The following is a 6,970-nucleotide window of genomic DNA, read 5'->3' on the forward strand; positions in this document are numbered from 1 at the left end:
TATGTATGTATGTATATGCGGTCATACACTTGTAAGTAAATAGAAAAGTAGGAACGTTTATGCTCTGTCACGAGCTGCGTATTGCATGCACGCGAATGGTATTTCTTTATTTACCGGAGGTTTTCTTGCTCGGACTCTTGTTATTCCTTTTTTTGCTTTGAGTATTTAAAAATGCTGCACCAAGGCAGTAAGTGGCAAACAGGAGTGACCTACTTTTGTGCTGCAACTATTGCAATATAGTTGCCGTGTTCACAAATATACATACATACATACATGTATTTATCTAATGAGAAAGAAAAAAAAAAAAAAACAAACAACAATGGAAACACGGTACTAAATATAAAATGTATGCATACAACTATTATTAAATAAATATGTACTTTGATTAAATCTAACTAACAGATCGAACCTAAATAAATAGTAGGAGTGTTCAGCTTTAAAAGAAGAGAGCATCCAACGGTTAATTCATACCTCAACTCTAGCCAGTCCCTGTAATGGCATTTTCGCATCAAAATCAAACTTCTCGTAATCCCTCTCTATTTTAGAGATAATTTTAACCACATTCTGCGGCTCCTATTTCTCGAGATAACTTAGGTCTATCGAGATGAGAGGGTGCATACATTTAGTGGAGAATTTGTGGTTGCACAGAAACTCCGACATTTTGTCTTTCGGTTCATACACATCAGTGAACGAATTGCCACAATTCGCCTTAAATCTAAATTCGACATCATGAGCCCAATGTTAAAAACGTGTTTGGCGACTTTAACGGCTAGAATAGGCAGAAAAGGTAACATTCGGAAAATTTTGCCTTTATGCGCCAACACCTTCGAAAATGAGGAGAGGCTGAACGACTTCGGCGAACCAGAAACCCACAACTAAGTGATCACATGATTGAATGAAGATATGTTTCGAGCGTTCTTGACGCCCAGTCTATTTAAGGAGCCAACATCGAGTCGGTTCAGTAGCAACGCTCAGAAGGACTACATACATTTTCCAATTAATTGGTATCAGAAGCAAGCCACCGGTTGCTGAAGAAGTGCATGGAATACATTTCCCATTTCTATGAAGAAGTAGAGAGAGACTGGCGGCCTGAAAGCGAGGATTAAATTCTTTCAGAAAATAAAATCGGGCTGTAGCTTCCTAACATTGAGATAATGACTACATGTAACATGATTGATTTGATAAAGTTTTCATTACCCAGTATATCTTTTTGGAGAGAGACGCCATCTCTTCTTCATGGCATTCTTTCAGTAATAAAGAGCAACCGATGCCTTTTTAGTCGCTCCTCAATAAGGCCTCACGACTATCAAGAGAAAGGGTGAAAGGACGCCTCCTTGCGGGGTGTTTCTGCTCACTTTACGCTGATCATTACCCAATTTTGCTGTGACAGTTCTGTCGTGCAGCATATGGAAGATAAGCCTTACTAACTAGTTCTCGACTCTGATTTTAGCCAGGGCTCTCATTATCATCCCATATAGCACATTATTGAGATATCAAGGATCTCGGTATCAAGGAAGACACCTACTGCAAAATTTTTGTTCTTAAGTGAACTCGTCTACTACTTTGACAATTGTGTGCAGGGCAGATTCCACGGATCTATCCTTCAGGTGGGCATGCTAAGAGAGGCTCAATCAATATCCTGCTCCTCGCCGAGACGAACACGTACATATCGGCATTAGACACGAATAAAGGCGCAAGCTCAAGTTGACCGCGACAAAAGGCGCATAAAACAAACTTCTGCGAAGAAAGACTCTTAACATAGTTGACGGCGAAGGATGACGCGTTCAAATATTTGACGGCGAAGAAGGATGCGAAAACTTATTGTCGAGGTCAACTATGTTCACTATTCTCCAAAGAGATTTGGGGAATGATGCTGAAGTGACGGTCCTTGGCCAAGTATAAATCTATGATTACGCGTCTTTCTTCGCCGAAGTTTTTCTTAAGCGCCTTTTTTCGTAAAATTTTTTTTTAAGCGTCTTTTTTCGCCGTCGAAACACTAGAGCGCCTTTATTCGTATCTAGTGACGATATGTATGTAGAGTTTTCTGGTTACAAACTTTAAGCAAATTTATTTTATGTACTAGTCAATACTCGGCGTGCTTCACTGCCTGTTTTTTAAAGAGTCGTAAATCAAACCTACGCCACTAAATAACTGCTCGCTAGAGGCGACAAGTTGACAATATTTTAGATTCTTTTCGATTGACACTACATCAGACACACGCACATATGAATATATGCCGCGGCGTCCACAAGAAATGTATCACCAAAATTACCTAAAATGGATCAAGAGTATCATGAAAATAAATTTAAGTATTAAAGTATCAATCTTCAATAAAACTTCTAATTCTCTAATTAATTTTAATGAATTTTTAATTGTGATTGTTGGCAGTTTTTAATGATATTTTTTGGTTTTTTAAACTCGGTAACAGTTGAATTCAACTAAAATCACACATCAAATTGGTGTTTAACATTGTAAACACATAAAAGTAATTTTCACAATACTTACTGGGGTACTCTAAATGAAATTCTTAAGGCAGTGTTACACGATTGGTACATTTGTACAGATTTGTTACAGAGTAGTGTTGTTTGGAAATTCTTTTATTGAGCTGACCTGAAATTTCTAAAGAACACCACTCTGTAACAGCCAAAATGTACAAATCGGTACAAATGTACCAATCGTGTGACACTGCCTTTAGCCCAGTACCACATCCGACAGCTTCAAAATCAAAAAGGTAAAGGAACGACAATATCAGCCTGTTCCCGCACTCTATGATTTAGTGAGAAATTGTTCGCAGAATAAATGATAAACGTGTGAAACGTGTGTGCGTTAAAATCTTTGTTTCTCTTACCTCCAACTTTAAACATTGTTCTTCAGAGCATTAATGGACTATTTCGTTAGAAAACAGTTTCCATGCAAAACAGTGACAATTGGAAAGTAACACACACAATCATAGGCTTAAACCTATTTACATATTTAGCTACTTACATAATTAACAATTCATAGCACAACTTCAGATTTTCCAACTGGGCAGACACTTGCATGCCTTTGTGCGCTCATGCATAACTTCCCACTTACGCATTGGAATTTGTGTAATCAATTCAAATGCTTTTTCACTTTCCCACATACGTTAGTACTGTGCAAAAAATATATATCCATAACTATGTAAATATGTATTTGTTTGAATATATGTGTATATGCAAAATACTCATCATTCAGTTGTGGTTTAATGCACTACAAGATATTTATTTTTATTTATTAAATAAATCATAGGCGGCCGCTGTGGTGTAATGGTTAGAAGTGCGCACTACCATTCCGCAGGTCCTGCGATCGAGCTCAGGTTCCGACTAACGTAAAAACAAAAGAGAAAAAAAAAATGTTGTGTAATAGCGGTCACCCCTCGTCTGGGAAGGACAAATCTTCCAGCGTATTTCTGCCATGAAAAACAGCTTCGCATAAAAATGCAATCTCCGTTCGGAATCTGTAGGTCCCTGTAATCCTCCGCCCCTTTATGTGATAACATTAAGACGCACGCCACTAATGCCCGGAGAAGCTCGGCCAAACATTAACATACTGTATAAGGCCCGATCTATTATTATTATTTTTATCATTGACAAAAAATTATCTCTGCAATCAAGCAGTGCAGAAAATAATTGTTTAAAGTAAGTATTTCATAAGCAGATTGATTACAATAATTAATAAATAGCTTTCGAATGCCACTTACCATTGAACAGAAAAAGTTTTGGCATTAAGAAAAAAAATTTTCCACAATATTTATGTAGCATGTACATTAGACCGTACCATAGAAAAAAAGTTCGTTGTCCACTTTCGAATCTAAAGTATTTTTGCAAAAGAATTTCGAGAAAAAAAAATTGTTTGGCCGAACATTTTCAATCAAATTTAAATTTATCAACCTGTTAAAATTTAACACCCAAATTCATAAAAAATAAAGAAGACTTTAACTGCTTTATAAATCGAAAATTTGCATGAAAATGGCACTTCATAAAGCTCCTTAAACCTATTTTATTTTTATGAATAAGGCCATGAAATTACAAAATTTTGATCGTAAAATTTTGTTCAGAAAATTTGTTATTTTAAATTTTAACAGTATGATAAATTTTAAAATTTATTTGTGAAACTTGGGATTCGAGTTGAATCCCTTGAGAAAGTTAATTTTTTCGCTTCAAAGTTGGAAATTCCACAAAATTTTTACTTTGACTAAACATAGCTCAGCGAGTTTACGCATTTATGTGAATAAATTGTGAAATTTTTCATTTTTTTTTTTGTCAAAATTTTGACAAATGTTTGCGATTAAAAAAATATTAAGTTTTTTCAAACCCTGGTAGTGACCTGTAGAAATTTGTTCAAAATTTTTAAATTTTCTTGGATGTCTTTATTTTGTACGTAGAACAAAATAAAGGGATGCTCCTTACAAAATGTAGATACTGATATTTTTAGCACTACCCTAATGTACATATTTATGTACAAATGAGATTTTAAAAATTTTCCGCTGACGGTTATCAACAGGAAACGGATTTTATGGAAATTGCCTTTTTTCTACTAAAGAGATAGAGTATATTGGATAAAGAATATCCACGGGGGAATATATACATTTGATGTTGCCTTTTTTAAGATAGTTGCCTATTTTTGCTTACCCTTATTCCTGATAATATAAAAGTTTCAAACGTTCCATCTTTAAATTGGGCGCCATGTGTATCAACTCACGTCGAGCGCACGTTTAGTATACTCAAGGCTGTGTTAAAAAGCCTGTGTTGTTAAAAAAAAATTAAGCTGATAATGACGAAAATCAATGGATAAATAAAGAAGTAATAAGTAGTCATATGAAAATGCGCAAAGATTTTTCGTAAGAAAAATTAGCAGGAAAGAATGTTACTCATACGCCATGTACACCGCAAAATAGCTCGAAATCTTATCCATAGAATAAAATAAATAAATAAAAAACTTTTTAATATACCACGCTTTTATAAACGGGAAAAAAATTAGAAAATAATATTTCTCAGTTCCATAGAATTTGGTTTGATAACTTTTGATTCCTCTTTAGATATATAAGCTTCTAGTGAATGAAAAATCCATAGAAATTGCCAGACATAAATGCCCAATGTATTAAGTCCACACTTCAGGTACGGAGGCAAGACATTCGCATACTTAGTACTGGAGATTTTACCGCAATTTGTCTGATTGGATTACACGCAGCCATACTGGACGTACCTCGGAACGACTACTGTAGAAGCTGCATGAACCAGGACGAGAGAAGACCATCTAACCGAGAACAAAATCATCTCTTGGCAGTTACTTTTTCGACGACCTTAAAACAATTGTTATTAGAGGCGTATGACCTTCCTTGCTAAGTATCAAGTAGTTTATAGCTGAACGGGGAAAGGAAAACTGTAAACCAAATGTGGTATCACAAAAGACCCAGAGGACTGCCGTCCCAGCTAACTTAAGCTAAAACTTTACTAACCTAAATATTTGTTTGGGGGATATGTTAAGTACTACAATCCATATGTCGCCAACCTCCAACCTTGTGTTTCACTAAGCCTTTTATATGGAAAACATTGTGCTCCTCGACTTGAGATCATTCTCAACATGTTTGCACTTGAAAAGTATAAATTTTGCCCAGAATTGGAGATTCCGCGTAGAAAGAAGTCTTTAACCAAGTTTGCAAAAATTTTTGTTTGCTGACTTTCATAATGTTGCTGAGTAACTAAAGGCAATATCCGTGCAAAAAAAATGGTGCGCAATAAGATACAAAAAACCAAAATGACCACAATTTCTAAAGTTCGTGTGTACTTTGTTTTTGGGCACGTCTATCGTTGATTTGATTTTCAGAGCGTTCTCAAGATATACATACATACGTACATATGTATGTATATAGATATTTACCATGATTCAATTATTAAAGGTTTTGTAAGTAGCTTTTTTCTAAAATTTGGCACTCCCACCCACAGGGATGGTTTATGGAAGCAGGAGAAAAAGGGGAAGAATTCAATCACACTTCCTAAAATGGGAGCTAAATTCCATAAAAAGGTGTGGATAATAGTGAATGGTGGTATTTTAAAACAAAAGCGAATTTGATTTAATTATTTAATTTAAACAAGCTTACTTACTTCGAATATAACCCCCGATTGTTATTGAAAATAAATATTTCTATGTATATACCAAACTTGCGTACGTCAGATGGCGCATAACTCGAGAATGGATGGAGGATGGTCCACTTTCAGCTTTTTTTTGTTGTATTTGTTTGCCAGATGATGGATATGAAGAAGCTATTTGTTTGTGGAAAATATGCAGTATTTATTAAACAAAAAAAAACGGCAAATATAAAAATTTGGAGCTTACGTTTCCTTCGCGGATATGGCTCGATTGTTTCGAATATGGTAATTCGAATTCTTTGATGTCGCACTTTTAATATTCTGGGGAGACTATACAACTGTCAGAATATTAACCATTCGCCGGGTTGCCCGAAAAAAAATTTAATGATTAAAAATATCAAAATATAAAAAAATATAAAAATATTCGCCATAAAAAGGCGTTTGCATTGTTCAACTTTGCATTCTACTTTCAACTAATCGCTTTCAACAAAGTTGGTCGCCAGCCAACATTCGCCTCGTGCGTAAACCTTTTAAGTGTGCAATTACATACATCGTGCCATTGACTAAACCGAACTGTCGTGTGACGATTGGGCCTATGGATGCGGTTTGGCAATGTTATATTGCGTCAAAGCCTCATTCGGAGACACCAGGATACCTTCGTTGGCTCATTTACCAAAACCATTGCATGCTTTACTTTACAGCGACTTGGCAGAATCAAGAGGTCTCCACGAATATCGACAAATATATTTCGGCATTTAAGGGAATTTCGTTTTTTTAGCCTACATTGAATTTCTGTAGTCCAACGATGCTCAACCATTTTGTCTTGTTGGCGCCAGCGAATGAAGAACAAACATTTCTTC

General features: G+C 35.5%; 1 protein-coding gene across 1 annotated transcript in view; it reads left to right on the top strand.

Annotated features, from left to right (window-relative positions):
• LOC118742618 (serine/threonine-protein kinase N) overlaps positions 1 to 6,970 on the top strand; it is a 131,729-nt gene that overhangs the window by 8,905 nt on the left and 115,854 nt on the right. The gene's annotated exons all lie outside the window — the stretch shown is intronic.

The sequence above is a fragment of the Rhagoletis pomonella genome, unplaced genomic scaffold, assembly GCF_013731165.1.
Source record: "Rhagoletis pomonella isolate Grant_MI unplaced genomic scaffold, Rhpom_1.0 Rhpom_scaffold_00007, whole genome shotgun sequence".
NCBI lineage: Eukaryota > Metazoa > Arthropoda > Insecta > Diptera > Tephritidae > Rhagoletis > Rhagoletis pomonella.